The 21,335-nt window shown below is 35.8% G+C and overlaps 1 long non-coding RNA gene across 1 annotated transcript; it reads right to left on the bottom strand.

Annotated features, from left to right (window-relative positions):
* Positions 1 to 561: 561 nt before the first annotated feature.
* On the bottom strand, positions 562 to 19,756 carry LOC105713820 (uncharacterized). The gene is made up of 3 exons (XR_001106646.3): positions 19,181 to 19,756; positions 4,362 to 4,591; positions 562 to 820 (listed from the first exon to the last, which is right to left on the bottom strand). It is a non-coding gene; the product is annotated as an uncharacterized LOC105713820 (long non-coding RNA).
* Between the last annotated feature and the right edge of the window lie 1,579 nt (positions 19,757 to 21,335).

Below are 21,335 nucleotides of genomic sequence, written 5' to 3'. Positions count from 1 at the left end.
TTCCCAGAACTCTCTTATATGGTGTGCATCGGGACCTCACAGAAACTGGAAATCTGTCCGGCAGCACTGGAATGTCTGTCTCTTTGTCTCAAGGGTCACGTGGTGCCTCTCGTCTCTGCTTCTTTCTGTGTATGGGTTCTGTTTTCTTCTCTCCAAATCTGATTCTTCTGCAAGATTTTTGGTTTTTGCTCTTCTGTAACTTTGGTTTGGTGCTGACCCTGGTTTCTAGAGGCACACCTCCTAAAAACTGACTGGGGTCTCTGGCTTTTAATTAATATTCTTTAGAGAGACATCATGATTGTTTCAGCCCAGCTTGCGGATTGCCTGAATCAGGAGCACCTGCGGTTCAATCAACTAGGGCTGGAGGTGGGGGTGCAGCAGTATTGCAGGTGGAAGATTTTCAACTCCAGTTGAAGTTAAATACCTTGAGAAGTTTCCAGGGGTGGTGATTTAAAAGAGCCACAAATTATTTGACTCTCCTTCCACTGAAAGGTGAAATTTTATGTTAATATGAGTATAATATACTAATTTGAGAATTAGAGAGCAAAATAGCATTAAATAGGCAAGGATTTTATTAGAGGCCATGCCTATGTGATTGGAAACAGAAGCCAGGGAAGTCTGGGGGAGTCAGCAGACAGCAGGGTGAGTCCAACTCAGCACAGGAAAGAGGGAAGGAAGGGTGGGAGCATCACAGACCGTTGTGTATCTGAGGAAGGTTCAGCAAAGCTGGTGGGGAGTCCTTGGGCCAAAGGTGACCAGCGAAGGAGTCTTGTGTCTTCCAGGAATGGGTCTTCCTTATCATCGGCACAATTCTCAATCCCTGGTGGAGAGATGAGGACTTTGAAATTTAGTAGCTGGGCCCCTCAGCTAAATACATACCCAGCAATAGGAGGTCTGCGAGCCATTTTTCCCCCTCCATTTGAATCTGAGAGGGGTCTGTGACTGCTCTGACCAACAGAATATGGCAGAAGTAACCAGGTGACAGTTTCCTAGCCAAGGCCTTAGGAAAACGGCAGCTTCCACTTCCTGTCTCTGATATCACTCTCTGAGATCTCTGAGTCGTGGTGGAAGACTCACAATGACCCTGAGACTTCCACGCTAGAGAAGCTATGTGTAGGTGTTTTGGGTGCCAGTCCTCATTAAGAACTTGGGGGCCAGGCGCGGTGGCTCACACCTGTAATCCCAGCACTTTGGGAGGCTGAGGAGGGTGGATCACGAGGTCAAGAGATCCAGACCATCCTGGTCAACATGGTGAAACCCCGTCTCTCCTAAAAATACAAAAATTAGCTGGGCATGGTGGCGCGTGCCTGTAATCCCAGCTACTTGGGAGGCTGAGGCAGGAGAATTGCTTGAACTCGGGAGGTGGATGTTGCGGTGAGCCGAGATAACGTCATTGCACTCCAGCCTGGGTAACAAGAGCAAAACTCCGTCTCAAAAAAAAAAAAAAAAAAAAAAAAAAATCCTCATGTAGAGAATCAGGAAGTATGGTCAGTTGGTTATTTTTCTCAAGCCTCTAAGATGTGAAGATAATTTCTTACTTTGCAGTAGCTAACCAGAACAGTACGTGTCTTGCCTATGTTATATGGTATCAGATAAATTCCATCAAAGGTGAGAGCTTCCACATAGTTGGACCCTCCTGGAGGAGCAAACAGAAGGGTGAAAACTGGAAGCAGCCTGTTCAGGCGAGGAAGGAGAGGGGTAATAGGAAAAGAGCCTGTCGTTTTTCCCACTTGCAGTGGACTCTCTGTTTTTATTGTCTCAGCTATTACTTTTGTCAGCTATTATAAAAACACCTCCTGAGGGGAAAACATAATTCATGTATAAGTGGAAAAGTATATTAAAATAATAAAAAAGTCAAGCATTGTTAGAAACCCATAATATTAAAAATGGTTGTGAGTACATATTACAACCACAAGTTAAGAAAAAAGAATTCTTTGCAATAATAAAATAATTATAAATAATTAGAATTTTTAGGAAAGTTAAAAATAAAAAGCAAGCTAATATTAGAAAGTTAAAATATAAAAGCACTACAACAGAGGGATGAATAGTTGTGAAGAAAAATTTGGATAAGAAAAAAAATTAAAATATAAAAAATATTTTATTAAGAATTATAAAACAAATATAACTTTTAAAAGTTAAGAGATTTAAAGAAAGTGGAAATGAGTCCTGTAAGCATAGAAAATTTCATTATAAAATGAGGGCAAATCAGCACAAGCCAGGATAATACAGCGCCCGAGAATATGCCACTTTTTATTTATTTAATTTTATTAATTTACTTTTGTTTTTTTGAATGTCTGCAGCTTTTTAGATCCATCAAATAAAATAAAGTCTAAAAAACAGACGAAGATGAGAAATTATAATTTTCATGAAACATACTGCTTCAGGTGGGTGGTGAATATCTGGTAGAGTGCTCCAGCTTGGAAACGGATTCTTATGGCTTCCTACCAGTGCCATCCCAGCATATGATGAGATCCAGAGCCCTCATGCAGACAGTAGACAACACCCGAGAGTAGTTGTGCCCTCTCTCCCCACCTATGCCCTCCACTGTGGGCACACCTGTGAGGCCAGGGGATCTGCCAGTTACAAGACTTGGGCAGTATGAACCTGAATCGAGCTCAGTGCCCAGAATAGCTTAGATACTTGGCAGAAACCCACAGTTTGATTATATGTTAACAAATTGCCTCTATATTTTCATTTCTAATCAAACATACCATTTGTAGCCAGGCTCAAAAAATACAAATATATAATTATCACTTTGAGGCATTTATAAATCTGGTACAATGTGTTCACCATTGTTATCTTTTTAGGGAAAAAGATGTGCTACAACTTTTTGCCTATTCTTTTTATTAAGCTCCACTTACCAATTTTTCAATTTTTATTAGGCAGCCAGGGAGTAGTCATTTAGGACCAGTCTCTGTCACTTACTACTTATTGATCATACACAAACGACTTGACCTCTTTTATCCTCAATTTCCTTGTCTATAGAGTGGGAATTAGAATAGAATTTATCTCATAAGATTGGTGATTAAGCAGAAAAGGCAACTAGAGTTCTTTCCATAATAACTGCCTTATACTAAGCAATAAATGCTATCTATTTTTACAATTAATGTGCTATTTATAACAGCCATAGATATTGACACCTTCTGTTTAATATACCCAATCAGAAATACAATATATTGTTAAACTACTCATGCCTTTTCTGTTATGCTATTAAAAAATTCAAACCCTAATGACCTAACTTAAATGAGTATTCTAGCAATTAAGTATGTTGACCTATATTATCAGTGAAATTAATTCTGCTTCTCAATTATTCTAGTCAGGAATCATTTGATAAAGAGATGCAATTAAGTTTGGTGGATTCATCTTACAGTCTGGACCTCAGTGGCTTATTGTCTTTAGTAATAATTTTATTATTACTATTTTTTGCTTCTGGCTTTCCAGATACATATTCATGCCATCTGCAAATATGATTCATTTATATTTTCATTTTTATGTTTGTGTGCCTATTTCTCTTTTTGCTTGAATAATATTTCTCATTATATTAACATACAAATTGCCAGGATTATTAACATATTAAGTAGATTTATTAATTATTAACATATTAAGGATTATTAACATATTAAGTAGAAAGGGAGCATTTGTTGTCTTTTTTTTTAAGAGAATGACTTCAATGAATCTGTATTAAATATATTAACATGTGACTTGAAATAGATACACTCTTTGAGGTGAGTTAAGAAATTCTCAATTACTCTAATTTTAGACTTAAAACTTGGAACAGATATTGGATTTTTGTCAAATGCGCTCTTGAGAAGATTTTAGCATTTTCTCCCCTTGTGACTATGACGAGTCATGCTGATTGTTTTCTTTGGGCTACATCAGTTTGGAATCCCAGAGTAAATCACTGGCAGTTTTTATAATACTTGAATACTTTTTATAATAATTGAATATTCAAGTATTATAAAACATACATAATTTATAATTGAGATTGGCCTAGTAAAACTTTGTTGATATTTCTCTTTTAGATTTGGCAATCAAAACAGTTTTTGCCTCATAGAAAAATTTGGGCTACTTTTTCATTTTAAAAATTTTCGACAGTTTATATATATATATTATTTTAAAAATTTTACAAAGTTTTGCAATGCATTTATGACACTGGAATACTCACTATGTAGTAACTTTTTATATTTTTGTCTCATGCTTTTATTAATGTAGGTCTTTTTTGTTATATGTTTGAAATATATATATATGGCAACTAGTTATCAATGCTACTTGTTTCTACAGTTTAAATCAATGGTATAGTGAGAATACCAATGCACAGAATTGGATTGGAAAGTCAGCCCCACATGAATTAGAGATCTTACCTTATATTATCCAAATGAAGTCCAGGAACAGGCACTCAATAGGTTCAGAGGCAGTGAGAACCTTCCATGTTGGCTATGTCCCTCTGGCTCAGGATAGGCTGGTTTGCATGTGAGGTTATGGGAGTATCTCCTCCAGGGGAATCGAATAGCCCACGAGGCATTCTCCAAGGGGTCATGCCCCATAGATCCTGGATTCTGTTTACTATAGGTAATCTGTAGCCAGAGACTTCCTGTTAAAGGCAATTCAGAAATAAGTTCTCCTCTTCCTATTACATTTCTGTAGTATATTTACCCAGAGGTCCAGTTAATAAGGAGAAAGTCATTTGCATTTTGCCAGGGGGTGGGTTATGAGAACTTACTACTCCCACCCCATGAAGACAGTGAATTTTTATTTCCTGTTCTTTGGTTTTCCTTGGCATGGAATATTTTTTTTCATCCCTTTATTTTCAGTTTATTTATGTCTTTATAGGTAAAATGTGTTTCTTGAAGGCAATAGATCATTGGGTCTTAAAAAAAAATCCATTTGGCCACTCTGTCTTTTGATTAAAGAGTTTAGTCAATTTACATTCAAAGTTATTATTTATAGGTAAAGACTGCAAACCCAAAAATATCTGAGATAGGTCTCAATCAATTTATATAGTTTATTTTGTCTAGGTTAAAGACACGCCCATGACACAGCCTCAGGAGGCCCCGACCACATATGCCAAGGTGGTTGTGATACAGCTTGATTTTATACATTTTGGGGAGATGTAGGACATTAATTAATATGTGTAATATGTACACTGGTTCAGTCTGGTAAGGCGGGACAACTTGAAATGAAGGCTGTCAGGTCATAGGTAGCTAAAAGACAAATGGTTGCATTCTTTTGAGTCTTTGATCAGCTTTTTACTGAATATACAATTTATATGTGAGGGGTGGGGGTAGGAAATATTCACTTCCACCTTAATCTGGCTCAGAGAATTTGTATTTTTGCATAAACAACTGGACAGAGAAAGAAATCAGATATGCATTTGTCTCAGGTGAGCAGAGGGATGACTACCAGCATTGTCATTTGTCCTGAACATGCGAAGATACACTATCAATTTACATTGCCAAGATGAAATTCAACAGAACTATTTTAGGGTGAAGATCTTGAGGTCCACAAGGAATTTTCTTGTGGGCAAATTGTGAGAAAGTATGCATCATTTTTACATTTGTAGCTTTCATATTTAGGAATAAAAGGGGAGGCAGGTTTGCCTGACATAGTTCCCACCTTAAGTTTTCCCTTTGGCTTAATGATTTTGGGGTCCCAAGATTTATGATTTATTTTCCTTTTACAGGACTTACTCCTGCCATTTGTTATTTGTTTTCTGGTTGTTTTGTGGTCTTCTCTTCCTTGTTTTTTTTTCTTCCTGTCTTCCTCTTAATGAAGGTGATTTTCTCTGGTGGTATGATTCACTTTCTTGCTTTTTATTTTTCATGTATCAATGTATGTTTTTTGATTTGAGGTTACCAGGAGGCTTACAAATCCTATCTTACAACCCATTATTTTAAGCTGATAACCACTTAACATTGTTTGTTTAAATAAACAAGCAAAAAGAAAACTTATAAAAACTCTACACCTTAACTTGGTCTCCCTGCTTTTTAACTTCTTGTTGTTTCTATTTATATATTATTGTACTGTCTATATCTTGAAAAGGTTTTGTAGTTATTATTCTTGATGGGTTTATTATTTTGTGTTTCTACTTAATATAGGACTAGTTTACACACCACAGTTACAGTTTTATAATATTCTGTGCTTACATGTGTGTATACTATTTTTTTTTTTTCTGTTTTTTTTTTTTTTTTATTGCATTTTAGGTTTTGGGGTACATGTGAAAAACATGCAAAGTTGTTGCATAGGTGCATTCATGGCAGTGTGATTTGCTGCCTCCCTCCCCCTCACCCATATCTGGCATTTCTCCCCATGCTATCCCTCCCCACCTCCCCACCCCCCTGTTGTCCCCCCTCCCCCCAACAGACCCCCGTGTATAGTGCTCCCCTCCCTGTGTCCATGTGTTCTCCTTGTTCAACACCCTCCTATGAGTGAGAACATGTGGTGTTTGGTTTTGTGTTCTTGTGTCAGTTTGCTGAGAATGATGGTTTCCAGGTTCATCCATGTCCCTACAAAGGACGCGAACTCCTCGTTTTTAATGGCTGCATAATATTCCATGGTGTATATGTGCCACATTTTTCCTGTCCAGTCTATCATCGATGGGCATTTGGGTTGGTTCCAGGTCTTTGCTATTGTAAACTGTGCTGCAATGAACATTCGTGTGCATGTGTCCTTATAGTAGAACGATTTATAATCCTTTGGATATATGCCCAGTAATGGGATTGCTGGGTCAAATGGAATTTCTATTTCTAGGTCCTTGAGGAATCGCCACACTGTTTTCCACAGTGGTTGAACTAATTTACACTCCCACCAACAGTGTAAAAGTGTTCCTATTTCTCCACATCCTCTCCAGCATCTATTTTCTCCAGATTTTTTAATGATCGCCATTCTAACTGGCGTGAGATGGTATCTCAATGTAGTTTTGATTTGCATTTCTCTAATGACCAGTAATGATGAGCATTTTTTCATATGTTTGTTGGCCTCTTGTATGTCTTCTATTAACAGTGAGTTTTGTACCTTCAGATGATTTCTTAGTGCTCATTAACATCCTTTTCTTTTTGATTGAAGTACTCTCTTTAACTTTTCTTGTAGGACAGGTTTAGTGTTGATGAAATCTCTCAGCTTTTGTCTGTGAAAGTCTTTATTTTACCTTCATATATAAGAGATATTTCCACCAAATATACTACTCCAGGGCAAAAAACTTTTTCCTTCAGCACTTTAAATGCCACCGTCTCTTGGCCTGTAAGGTTTCTGCTGAAAAGTCTGCTGTCAGATGTATTGGCCTCCATGGTACGTTATTTGTTTCTTTTCTCTTGATGCCTTTCAGATTCTTTATCTTTGACTTAGGGGAGTTTGATCATTAAATGCCTTGAGATAGTTTTCTTTGCGTTAAATCCACTTAGTGTTCTATACCTTTTTTGTATTTGGATATTGATATCTTTCTCTAGGTTTGAGAAGTTCTCTGTTATCCCTTTGAATACACTTTCTAATGCTTTCTCTCTCTCTAGAAGAGTTTTTAAGGCCAATAACTCTTAGATTTGCCCTTTTGAGGCTATTTTCTAGATCCAATAGGCATGCCTCCTTGTTTTTTATCCTTTTTTTCTTTTGTCTCCTCTGACTGTGTATTTTTATTTATATATATATTTTTCTTATTTCTTCTAAAATAAAACTAGGATACATGTGCAGAACGTGTAGGTTTGTTACATAGGTATACGTGTGCCATGGTGGGTTTGCTACACCTATTGACCCGTCCTCTAAGTTCCCTCCCATCACCTCCTACACCCCAAACTGCCCCGGTGTGTGGTGTTCTCCTCTCTGTGTCCATGTGTTCTCAACGTTCAACTCCCAATGATGAGTGAGAACATGTGGTGTTTGGTTTTCTGTTCCTGTGTTAGTTTGCTGAGGTTGATGGCTTCCAGTTTCATTCATGTATGCCCATCATTAATGGGCATTTGGGTTGGTTCCATGTCTTTGCTATTGTAAACAGTGCTGTATTAAACATACATGTAGAATGATTTATATTCCTCTGGGTATATACTCAGAAATGAAATTGCTCAGTCAAATGGAATTTCTGGTTCTAGATCCTTGAGGAATCACCATATTGTCTTCCACAATGGTTGTACTAATTTACATTACCAACAACAATGTAAAAGTGTTTCTATTTCTCCACAGCCTCACCAGTATCTATTGTTTCCCAACTTTTTAACGATTGCCATTCTGACTGGCGTGAGATAGTATCTCATTGTGGTTTTGATTTGCATTTCTCTGATGATCAGTTATGTTGAGCTTTCTGTCCTATGTTTGTTGGCTGTGTAAATGTCTTCTTTTGAGAAGTGTCTGTTCATATCTTTTGCCAACTTTTTGATGGGTTGTTTGTTTTTTTTTTTTCTTGTAAATATATTTAAGTTCCTTGTAAATTCTGAACATTAGACTTTTGTCAGATGGGTAGATTTTAATTTTTTTCTCCCATTCTGTAGGTTGCCTGTTCATTCTGATGATGGTTTCTTTTGCTGTGCAGAAGCTCTTTAGTTTAATTAGATCCCATTTGTCAATTTTGGCTTTTGTTGCAATTGCTTTTGGCATTTTCCTTGTGAAGTCTTTGCCCATTCCTATGTTTTGAATTATGTTAATGCCTAGGTTTTCTTCTAGGGTTTTTATGGTTTTGGGTTTTACATTTAAGTCTTTAATCCATATTGAGTTAATTTTTGTATAAGGTATAAGGAAGGGGTCCAGTTTCAATTTTCTGCATATGGCTAGCCAGTTTTCCCTGCATTATTTGCTGAATAGGTGATCTTTTCCCCATTGCTTGTTTTTGTCAGGTTCGTTGAAGATCAGATGGTTGTAGGTGTTTGGTGTTACTTCTGAGGGCTCTGTTCTGCTCCATTGGTTTATATGTCTGTTTTGGTACTAGTACCATGCTGCTTTAGTTACTGTAGCCTTGTAATATAGTTTGAAGTCAGGTAGTGTGATGTCGCCAGCTTTGTTGTTTTGCTTAGGATTGTCTTGACTATATAGGGTGTTCTTTGATTCCATATGAAATTTAAAAGTTTTTTCTAATTCTGTGAAGAATGTCAATGGTAGTTTGATGGGAATAGCACTGAATCTATAAATTACTTTGGGAAGTATGGCTGTTTTTGTGATATTGACTCTTCCTATTCATGAGCATAGAATGTTCATTTGTTTGTGTTCTCTCTTATTTCCTTGAGCAGTGGTTTGTAGTTCTCCTTGAAGAGGTCCTTCACATCCCTTATTAGCTGTATTCCTAGGTATTTTATTATCTTTGTAGCAGTTGTGAATGGGAGTTCATTCATGATTTGGCTCTCTACTTGTCTATTGTTGGGGTAAAGGAATGCTTGTGATTTTTACATTGATTTTGTATCCTGAGACTTTGCTGAAGTTGCTTATCAGCTTAAGGAGATTTGAGGCTGAGATGATGGGGGTTTCTAAATATAAAATCATATTGTCTGCAAACAGAGACAATTTAACTTTTTCTCTTCTTATTTGAATACTGTTTATTTCTTTATTTTGCCTGATTGCTCTAGCCAGAACTTCCAGTAGTATGTTGAATAGGAGTAGTGAGAAAGGGCATCCTTGTCTTGTACTGGTTTTTAAAGGGAATGCTTCCAGCTTTTGCCCATTCAATGTGATACTGGTTGTGAGTTTGTCATAAATAGTTCTTATTATTGTGAGATATGGTCCATCAATACCTAGTTTATTGAGAGATTTTAACATGAAGGGATGTTGAATTTTATTAAAGGCCTTTTCTGTATCTATTCAGATAATCATGTAGTTTTTGTCTTTGGTTCTGTTTATGTGATAGATTGTTTATTAATTTGCATATATTGAACCAGCTTTTCATCCCAGGGATGAATCTGACTTGATCATGGTGGATAAATATTGTGATGTGCTGCTGGATTTGTTTTGCCAGTATTTTATTGAGAATTTTCGCATTGATGTTTATTAGAGATATTGGCCTGAAGTTTTTTTTTGTTTTGTTTTGTCTCTTCCCAGTTTTGGTATCAGGATGGTGCTGGTTTCATAAAATGAGTTAGGGAATAGTCCCTTCTTTTTAATTGTTTGGAATAATTTCAGAAGGAATGGCACTAGCTCCTCTTTGTATTTCGGGTAGAATTCAGCTGTGAATACTTCTGGTCCTGGACTATTTTTTGGGAAGCCATCAATTACTGCCTCAATTTAAGAGCTGGTTATTGGTCTATTCAGGGATTCAACTTGTTCCTGGTTTAGTCTTGGTAGGGTGTATGCATCCAGGAATTTATTAATTCCTGCTTTAGTTTCAGAGCTTGTCATTTGGTCTATGCAGGGATTTGACTTCTTGCTTTAGTCTTGGGAGGGTGTATGTGTCTAGGAGTTTATCCATTTCTTCTAGATTTTCTAGTTTATTTTCATAGAGATATTTATAGTATTCTCTGATGGTAGTTTGTATTTCTATGGGGTCAGTGGTGATAACTCCTTTATAACTTTTTATTGTACCTATTTGATTCTTAACTCTTCTTTATTACTTTAGCTAGTGGTCTAACTATTTTGTTAATTTTTTCAAAAAACCAGCTCCTGGATTCATTGTGTGTTTTTTTTTTTTTTTTTTTTTGAGGGTTTTTATATCTCTAGCTCCTTCAATACTGCTCTGATCTTATTTTTTGTCTTCTGCTAGATTTTGGATTAGATTGCTCTTGCTTCTATAGCTCTTTTAATTATGATATTAGGATGTTCATTTAAGATTTTTCTAGCTTTCTGACATAGGCATTTAGTGCTATAAATTTCCCTCTTAACACTGCTTTAGCTGTGTCCCAGAGATTCTGGTACATTGGCTCTTTGTTCTCATTGGTTTCAAAGAACTTTGTTATTTCTGCCTTAATTTTGTTATTTACCCAGGAGTCATTCAGGAGCAGGTTGTTCAGTTTCCATGCAGTTGTGTGGTTTTGAGTGAGTTTCTTAGTCCTGAGTTCTAATTTGATTGCACTCTGGTCTGAGAGACTGTTTGTTATTATTTCAATTCTTTTTTATTTGCTGAGGAGTGTTTTACTTCCAATTATGTGGTCAATTTTAGAATAAGTTCCAGGTGGCATTAAGAAGAATGTAAATTCTGTTGATTTGTGGTAGAGAGTTCTGTAGATGTCTACTAGGACCACTTGATCCAGAGCTGAGTTCAATTCCTGAATATCTTTGTTAAGTTTCTGTCTCATTGATCTATCTAATACTGACAGTGGGGTGTTAAAGTATCCAACTATTATTGTGTGGGAATCTGCATCTTTTCATAGATCTCTAAGAACTTGTTTTATGAATCTGGGTGCTCCTGTATTGGGTGCATGTATATTTAGAATAGTTAGCTCTTCTGGTTGAATTGTTCCCTTTACCATTATGTAATGCCCTTCTTTGTCTTTTTGATCTTTGTTGTTTTTAAAATCTGTTTTGTCAGAGACTAGGATAGCAACACCTGTTTTTTTTCTTTCCATTTGCTTGGTAAATTGTCCTCCATCCCTTTATTTTAAGTCTGTGGGTGTCATTGCATGTGAGGTGGGTCTCCTGAATACAGCACACCTATGGGTCTTGACTCCTTATCCAATTTGCTAGTCTGTGTCTTTTAATTGGGGCATTTATCCCATTTACACTTAAGGTTAGTATTGTTATGTGTGAATTTGATCCTGTTTTCATGATGCTATTTGGTTATATTGCATACTAGTTGATGTAGTTTCTTTGTAGTGTCATTGGTCTTTATATTTTTATGTGTTTTTAGTGGCTGGTACTGGTTTTTCCTTTCCATATTTAGTGCTTGTTTCAGGAGCTCTTGCAGGGCAGGCCTAGTGGTGACAAAATATCTCAGCATTTGCTTGTCTGGAAAGGATTTTATTTCTCTTTTGCTTATGAAGCTTAGTTTGGCTGGACATGAAATTCTGGATTGAAACTATTTTCTATAAAAATGTTGAATATTGGCCCCCAATCTCTTCTGGCTTGTAGAGTTTCTGTTGAGAGATCTGTTGTTAGTCTGATGGGCTTCCCTTTCTAGGTGACCTGGCCTGTCTCACTGGCTGCCCTTAACAGTTTTTCCTTCATTTCAACCTTGGAGAATCTGATGATTATGTGTCTTGGGGTTGATCTTCTTGTGGAGTATATTAATGGTGTTCTCTGTATTTCCTGAATTTGAATGTTGGCCTGTCTTGGCAGGTCGGGGAAGTTCTCCTGGATAATATTCAGAAGTGTGTTTTCCAGCTTGTTTCCATTCTTCCCATCTCCTTCTGGTACTCCAGTCAAGGTTTGATCTTTTTATGAAGTCCCATATTTCTTGGAGGCTTTGTTCATTCCTTTTCATTCTTTTTTCTCTATTCTTATCTGCATGTCTTATTTCAGTAAGGTGGTTTTCAAACTCTGATATCATTTTTTCTGCTTGGTCAATTCAGCTGTTGATGCTTGTGTATGCTTTATGAGGTTCTCATGCTATGTTTTTCAGCCCCATCAGGTCATTTGTGTCCCTCTCTAATCTGGTTATTCTAGTTAGCATTTCCTCTAACCTTTTATTAAGGTTCTAAGCTTTGCATTGGATTAGAACATGCTCTTTTATCTCATTGTAGTTTTTTATTACCCATCTTCTGAAGCCTACTTCTGTCAATTCATCCATTTGATTCTCCATCCAACTCTGCACCCGTGATGGAGAGATGTTGCAATCATTTGGAGAAGACATACTCTGGCCTTTTGGGTTTTCAGCATTTTTTCATTGTTTTTTCTCATGTTTGTGAGTTTGTCTAGTTTCGGTCTTTGAGGCTGCTGACTCTCAGAAGGGGTTTTGTGGGGGCCTTTTGTTGTTGTTGATGTTGTTGTCATTTTCTGCTTGTTTGTTCTCCTTTAAATAGGTCCCTTTTCTATAGGGCTGCTGCCATTTGCTGGGAGTTTACTTCAGGCCTTATTCATCTGATTCACTCCTGTGTCTGGACATTTCACCAAGGATGCTTGTGTACAGCAAAGATGGGTGCCTGCTCCCTCTTCTGGGACCTCTGACCTTGAGGGCCACCAACCTGATGCCGGTAGGATCCCTCCTATATAAGGAGTCTGACAATCCCTGTTTGAGGGTCTCACCCAGTTGGGAGGCACAGGGAGCAGGACCTGTTTAACAAAGAACTTTGTCTTATCTCCCCTCTTCAGTGCCTTTTTCAGTGATATGAAGTTAAAACCAGGTACTACGAGTGCTTACCTGATTTTTGGTTCTTATGAAGGTGCTTTTAAAAAAAATGTAGATAGTTGCTAAACTGGTGTCCCTTCCAGGGGGACAATTGGTGGAACCTTCTATTCAGCCATCTTATTCCACCTCTCCTATACATTGTTTTAAGCACTGAGTTGATGGCACTTTGTTATAGCAGCAATAGGAAACTAATACACTACAGAAACTGCACTCCCAACTGGGAGAGAGTGCTGCCTTATTCCTACTTTGGTAGCCTTCTCTGTGCAATCTTTCAATACAATTTGCCACCGTAGGCACTTGGTTACCTAAAATATAACAAAGATTAATTTCAAAATTTTAATAACACTTTTTCAATCATTTGTATACTTAAAACATCCCCACAGATTACTATATGATCAAAAACCAAAAAACAGTCAATAGCTTACTAAAGATTAAAAAGAAATATTTCTATCAAAACTTATATTATTTGGCCAAATATAAACTTATTCACAAGTAAATATATATTTTTAACTTTTATTTTAGATACAGGGGATACATGTGCACAAGTGTTTTACATGGAAATATTGTCTGATGAGGTTTGGGGTACAGATCCCATCACCCAGTGACGCATAGTATCTGATAGGTAGTTTTTTGATCCTCTCCCTCTTTCAATCCTCTACCCTCAAGCAGGCCCTGGTGTGTGTTGGTCTCTTCTTTGTGTCCATGTGTACTCAATGTTTAGCTCCCACTTATAAGGGCAAAAATGTAAAATTTGCTTTTCTGTTCCTGCATTAGTTTGCTTAGGATTATAGCCTCCAGCTCTATCCATGTTGCTATAAAGGACATCATTTTGCTCTTTTTTTATGGCTGAGTAGAATTCCATGTTGTATATGTACCACATTTTCTTTAGCCAATCTGCCATTGATGGGCACCTGCGTTTACTACATGACTTTGCTCCTGTGAATAGCACAGTGATGAATGTACAAGTACATGTGTCTTTTTGTAGAATGATTTAATTTTCCTTTGGGTATACACCCAGTAATGGGATTGCTGAGTTGAAAGGTAGCTCTGTTTTAAGTTCTTTGAGAAATCTCCAGATTGCTTTCCACAGTGGATGGACTAATTTACATTCCTACCAACAGTGCATTCACTTGTCTCGGCAGCTTGGCCAGCATCTGTTGTCTTTTTGACTTTTTGATATTAGCCATTTTGATTAGTGTGAAATGGTATCTCACTGTGGTTTTGATTTGCATTTCTTTGATGATTAGTGATGGTGAGCATTTTTCATGTTTGTTGGCTGCTTGTATGCTTTCTTTTGAGAAGTGTCTGTTCATGTCCTTTGCTCTTATTTTAATGGGGTTGTTTTTCACTCATTGATTTGATTTCCTTATAGATTCTGAATATTAGGCCTTTGTCTGATATGCAGCTTGTGATGTCTTTTCCCATTCTGTAGGTGGTCTGTTTAATCTGTTTATAGTTTCTTTTGCTGTGCAGAACATTTTAGTTTAATTGGGTCCTACTTGTCTATTTTTGTTTTTGTTGCAATTACTTTTGGGATTCTTTGCCAAGGTCAATGTCAAGAAGAGTATTTTCTAGGTTGTCTTCTAGGATTGTTACTATTCTTGCCAAACTACCAACGTCATTCTTCACAGAATTAGAAAAAGCTATTCTAAAATTCATATGGAATCAAAAAAGAATGCAAATAGCTAAAGCAATCTTAAGCAAACAAAACAAAACAAACAAACAAAGAAAAAACAAAACAGGAGGTATAACACTACCTCACTTCAAACTATACTATAAAGGTGCAATAACCAAAACAGCATGGTACTGGTACAAAATCAGGTACATTGACCAATGGAACATAATAGAAAATGCAGAAATATAGCCATACACATATGACCATCTGATCTTTGACAGGACCAACACAAACAAGCAATGAGGAGAAGACTTATTATCTAATAAATGGTGCTGGGATAACTGGCTAGCCATATGCAGAATATTGAAGCTGGACCCCTATGTTTCAACATATGTAAAAATTAACTTAAAATGAATCAAAGATTTAAATATAAGTAAACATTTGCATATGCTTTGTACATTAATAAAAGGAAATAAATTAAGCATTCAGTTTTAAAAGATAGAAACAAAACAAAAATGTTACATTTAAGGAATCTGAGTAAAAGGAAATAATGCATACACATAAACACATGCACACACATATATAAATTAGAATTAAAGAGATAAAATTATAAAAATCACAGATTGATATAGACAAGAATTAGATTTTTATTAAAAAGCCAAACTAATGGAAAATCTAAAAAAGGGTATATGCACTGTTTGAAATGAGAAAGAAGATTTAATATTAAATAAAGGATAAATTAAAATCATAAGAGATTTTATATACATTAAAGCCTACAACTTGAACATTTCAATGACATGAATAACTTTTCTTATGGAAAAAGTATTAAAATTGACTCAAGATGTAGAAAACCTTTCCAATGTAATCTTTAGGAAGGAACTTTAAAAACTTGCCAATTATCTAAAAATACATTCTCCAGAGTCACAAAGTGCTTCAAAATTATGCATTTAAATATTCCAGGAATAGCTCATTTCAACAGTATACACTTTGCTCAGAACATTAAAATCCTGTGTGTGCTTGTGTCAGTCATGGTTTCCTCTAGATCTACACCCTTCTCCTCACTACCTTTATACCCTGATGTACTACTTTGAAGGACTCTGCACTCTGTTTTGGACGAGTTTCAGCTGAATGGGAAACCCAGCAGGAGATTGGAGGGAGGAAGGAAAGTGAACTTGCAGTATTTATATCTTTAGCTCTTTTCTGAGGAGTTACCTTAGGCTGTTTGTGACCCCTACTAAAGATTATAGGTTTTTGCAAGTTGGCCATTTTAAGGTTATTCTCTCATTCCAAGTTTAGTAACTATTTCTCCCTTTACTCCTTCAGACCTAGGTGTGTTAGCCATCCTAAGGTACTGTAGTGTAACTGTTGGTTAATCTACACTCCCTGCACACTTCTTTGTACAGCGTAAATTTATTAATCTTTCTAGAAATTATCTTAATTTGTCTATAATATTTGTTTCTTGCTGTTACACTGATTCATACAATAAGCAAATCATTAAATGAAGTATCACATATGATAACAAAATCTGAAAAGATGGTATATAAAAGAATTACAAAGAAATGTCATCTTTCATTAAAAAAAATTCTAAATAAAATATTAACAAATAGATATACTTCACCATCATGGAAAATACTCCACCATCAATAAGTAATTTGTATTAAAATATGCAAGGATGGCTTGATACAAATGCATTTACTTTACATTAATAGACTAAGTAAGAAAAAAGTACTTTTAATAGGCACTGAAAGATATTTAATAAAATCTAATGTATTTCTGATTAAAAAATCAATTAGTTAACAACAATAAATTAAAAATTGTTTGAAACTAAGAGGTGCATTATCCTTGGTTGAATAAAAGACGTTTCATTGCCATTATTTATACTATATTATTATACTATATTATATAATGTATATATTATACTATATTATTTACTGTTATAGTATTCTAGAAGGCCAATGTAATTGAACATGGAACAATAAAAACTAGTGTTTTGAAAGGCTGAGACAATCACTATTGCAGATAATGTAATTTCCAAAATATAGATAGCCTAGAATTGAGTAACTTCATTAAAGTGGCTGGATTCAATAAAATGATACAAAATTGATAATTATTATCGGTGTAGTACCCAATTAGGTAAAACAGCAGGGGAATCTCATTCACAGTTGCAACAGAAAAAAATCATAATATATTTAGAAGTCAACTGATGAAATGTAAAGAAATGTAAGAAAACCTATAACATTTCACTTTTCTGTAGGAAGGGGTTCTTGAATGGATGGAAAGATATGTTGTAATAATTGATAAGAAGGTAGTATATGATGATAATTAAGATCATGGGTGTGGAATCAAAGTGACCCAGGCTAGGACCCTTGCTCCTCTACTTAGTAGTTGCTTTAAAGTTCCAAAGACTCAACTTTACTATCCATACAGTAGGGATGCAATGATACTTCCCATGGGTCTTGTGAATACATCGTCACACATTTTGGTAAAGTTCTTAGCACAATGTCTTGAAAATTATAAGGGTTCAAAATGTCGGAATGAACAATTTTCCTCAAATTAATTAATAGGTTAAACAGAATTCCAATCAAATTGAAAAAAATTTTTTTAGGGGAGACTTGACAGAAATTCTAAGGTAAATCCAGTGGAAAATAACCACACAGAAATGGTCAAGAACTTTTTGACAAAAAGGAGTTATGACAGTGTCCTAACAACACTTTTGAAATTATGTGATAAGGATTTAAGGAAAGAAAATTTAAAAATGGAAGAAACACAAATGTATATAATGAAGCAGACACAAGTATATGTATTATATATATATCAAAGGGAAAACCTACTCAAAAACTGCATAGGCAAGAACATTCACCCAGATGGCACTGGCATTCTTGGTGGAGGAGAAAAAATCAGTTTGATCTCAATTTTACACAAATGGGCAAAATAACATCAAAATAGTTAAAAGTTTAAGGACATATCATCACACTATCAAATTGCAGGGGAAAATGTGTGTGATTTGATTAAACTCCTTACTGAAATATATCTTGCTGTATATTAAGTGTTTTTTGATCTTATTAAAAGATTATTCAAGTTCTCTAAAAAATCTTTAAATAATCTTTTTCTATCTTTTTGAGCAAATTTTCTTGCTTGGGCCCTTCTTATTGCATCTTTTTTTTTAAAATTTATTTAAGATTTGGATACATTTATCTTCAAATTTGCTATAATAACTGCATGGTTATATGTAAAGTCATGATTATTTTATGTTTTAGAATAATTTTCTTCATTCTTCCTAGCAGTTAGTAATATCCTGGCCTTGACTTACATTAGAATATTGACATTAGTACTTACAATGTATGTTCTCACAAAGAGGTAAGTTTCTGTAGTCAGATGATTTCTCCACCACCTCCATGTCATACAAACTTTGTAATTTGACTTTACAACTGATTGTCTTCCATTCTGATAGTTAAAGATAATACTTTTTTTCTCCATGAAGAAGTTATTTCACAAGCAGTAAACAAGAAGTGTTTTCTTATTTTAAGAAAATGACCTGCTATTTCTATCTTGCAGGCTGCTTGGATCAACTGTGTTTTATAGCAGGATAACTGGGACTCCCTACAGAGCTTTGTTAGGATGATATAGTTCACTTTTCTAATCAGAATGCTCTATTTCACTGTCATTATGGTTTTATTTTACCGACTCTGAGGTGGCATTTCATAGCCTTTGTCCTTTCAATTCCTAAAGTGACAGAAGTTTGGAGACAGCCCTGAGAGTAGCATCTGACAGTTGCATTTCTACCATAAAATGACGGAAAAGATAAGTTTGTGCCTAGAACAAATGAGGCATCATCTCCCTGTACTTAGAAAGGGTCCCAATACATCAGGTTGTGTCATATAGAATCCTGGGTACTTTTTATTAGGAGGAAACTTGTAAAACTGGAATGTAAGTAGAGGAGATGAGGATGGTGAGGTGTCTAGAGAGCATAGCACTTGAGTGTACGTGAAGGAACTAGAGAAGTATAGCCTAGAAAATGGAGGGTTTGGGTCCTAGAACTATAAGGCAGTGATATTAGCAAATGGTATACTGAAGACAACACTGGATTTGAAGCGACTTGGGTTCCATAGTGGCTTTGTCAAGGAGTCACACTGTGGCCCTGGGGAAAGCATTAACCTTTCAGGGCCTCAGCATCTTCTGTAAATTACGGATATTAGATAAGATCACCTCTGCATTTTTATAATATGATTTCAATATATAGCTATGATATTTCAGCATCATTTTTAGGAATGTAATTCTCTTTCTCTTTACACAATGCTTTACTGGGAGCTCCATTGTATAACAAAGATAAAAACAGAGCTTATCTGGTTGGAACAATGACAAATAACTAGAGCCCTACTCACAGGGTTTGCCTCCCACATGGCATCAGCTCCTGTCTCTCTTCTTGAGTAGCAGTGTAGATGCTTCTGCAGAACTCTGTGGGAACATGGTCTAAAACAACTGAGAAAGTGATTAGAAATGAACATTGACTTTACAGGCTGAACTTGATGAAATTGTTGATTCTGCAGCTCAACAGTGGTTGAATATCAGCAATGTCATGCACTTCATCCTAATAATAGGCAGAGTTGGTTTGAGCCTCCTTCTTCCTGTCCTTCATGTCTTTCCCTTAAATGAATTTAGAATTTGAGACCTACACAGTGGTTTTTATGTGGAAACATAGAATTCCAGAAACTTCATACCCCTCGTCAAAATGTCTTACTCATGCTTCAAGTGGGAAAAATTCACCTTGCTATATTTGTAATTGTAAGTCTGCTATAATGTCCATAACCATAATAGTTTTCTTTAGTTGGCTTTTAATAATTAGCAGTAAAGAGTTTCCACACAAAAAGCATCTTAAACCCTTAAGGAATGTTTTTCATGGCTTCATAAATACAGAAAATGATCTTCATAAAATTTACTATTAATAAAATATCTGTTATATGCATTCTGCTTTGTACATAATGTATTTAGTTTCAAAGTAAGATATTTGCATATCTCAAGAAACTATGAAAACACTGATATTTTACATTAAATTTCACTTTAAGTTCTGGGATACATGTGCAGAACATGCAGGTTTGTTACATAGGTATACACGTGCCATGGTGGTTTGCTGCACCCCTCAACCCGTCATCTACATTAGGCATTCCTCCTAATGTTACTCCTTCCTAGAACCACCCCCCCAACAACAGGCCCCAGTGTGTGATGTTCCCTTCCCTGTGTCCATGTGTTCTCATTGTTCAACTCTCACTTATGAGTGGGGACACGTGGTGTTTGGTTTTCTGTTTCTATATTAGTTTGCTGAGAATGATGGTTTCCAGTTTCATCCATGTCCCTGAAAAGGACATGAACTCATTTTTATGGCTGCATAGTATTCTATGATGTATATGTACCACATTTTCTTTATCCAGTCTATCGTTAATGGGCATTTGGTTTGGTTCCAATCTTTGCTATTGTGAACAGTGCTGCAATAAACATACGTGTGCATGTGTCTTTATAGTAGAATGATTTATAATCCTTTGGGTATATACTCAGTAAAGGGATTGCTGGGTCAAATGGTATTTCTGGTTCTAGATCCTTGAGGAATCACTACACTGTCTTCCACAATGATTGAACTAATTTACACTCCCACCAACAGTGTAAAAGTATTCCTATTTCTCCACATCCTCTCCAGCATCTGTTATTTCCTGACTTTTTAATGATCACTATTTTAACTAGCATAAGATGGTATCTGTTGTGGTTTTGATTTGCATTTCTCTAATGACTAGTGATAATGAGCTTTTTTTTTCATATGTTTGTTGGCTGCATAAATGTATTCTTTGGAGAAGTATCATTTTACATTCTTTGCCCACTTTTTGATGGGGTTGTTTGTTTTAATTCTTGTAAATTTATTTAAGCTGTTTGTTGGTTCTGGATATTAGCCCTTTGTCAGATGGATAGATTGCAAAATTTTTCTCCCATTCTATAGGTTGCCTGTTCACTGTGATGACAGTTTCTTTTGCTGTGCAAAAGTTCTTTAGTTTAATTATATCTCATTTGTCAATTTTGCTTTTTGTTGATATTCCTTTTGGTGTTTTAGTCATGAAGTCTTTGCCCATGCCTATTTCCTGAATGGTATTGCCTATGTTTTCTTCTAGAGTTTTTATGGTTTTAGGTCTTACATTTAAGTATTTAATCCATCTTGAGTTAATTTTTGTATAAGGTGTAAGAAAGGGGTCCAATTTCCGTTTTCTGCATATGACTAGCCAGTCTTCCTAACACTGTTTATTAAATATAAAATCCTTTTCTGATTGCTTGTTTTTTTCAGGTTTGTCAAAGATCAGATGGTTGTAGATGTTTGGCGTTAATTCCAAGGCCTCTGTTCTGTTGCATTTGTCTGTATATCTGTTTTGGTACCAGTACCATGGTGTTTTGGTTACTGTAGCCTTGTAGTATAGTTTGAAGTCAGAGAGTGTGATGCCTCCAGTTTTGTCGTTTTTGCTGAGGATTTTCTTGGCTATATGGGCTCTTTAAATTTCAAGT

Source organism: Aotus nancymaae, unplaced genomic scaffold (genome assembly GCF_030222135.1).
Source record: "Aotus nancymaae isolate 86718 unplaced genomic scaffold, 86718_ANA_hifiasm-v0.15.2.pri h1tg000016l, whole genome shotgun sequence".
In the NCBI taxonomy this organism is placed as follows: Eukaryota; Metazoa; Chordata; class Mammalia; order Primates; family Aotidae; genus Aotus; species Aotus nancymaae.
This window is presented reverse-complemented; position numbering and strand designations above follow the sequence as displayed.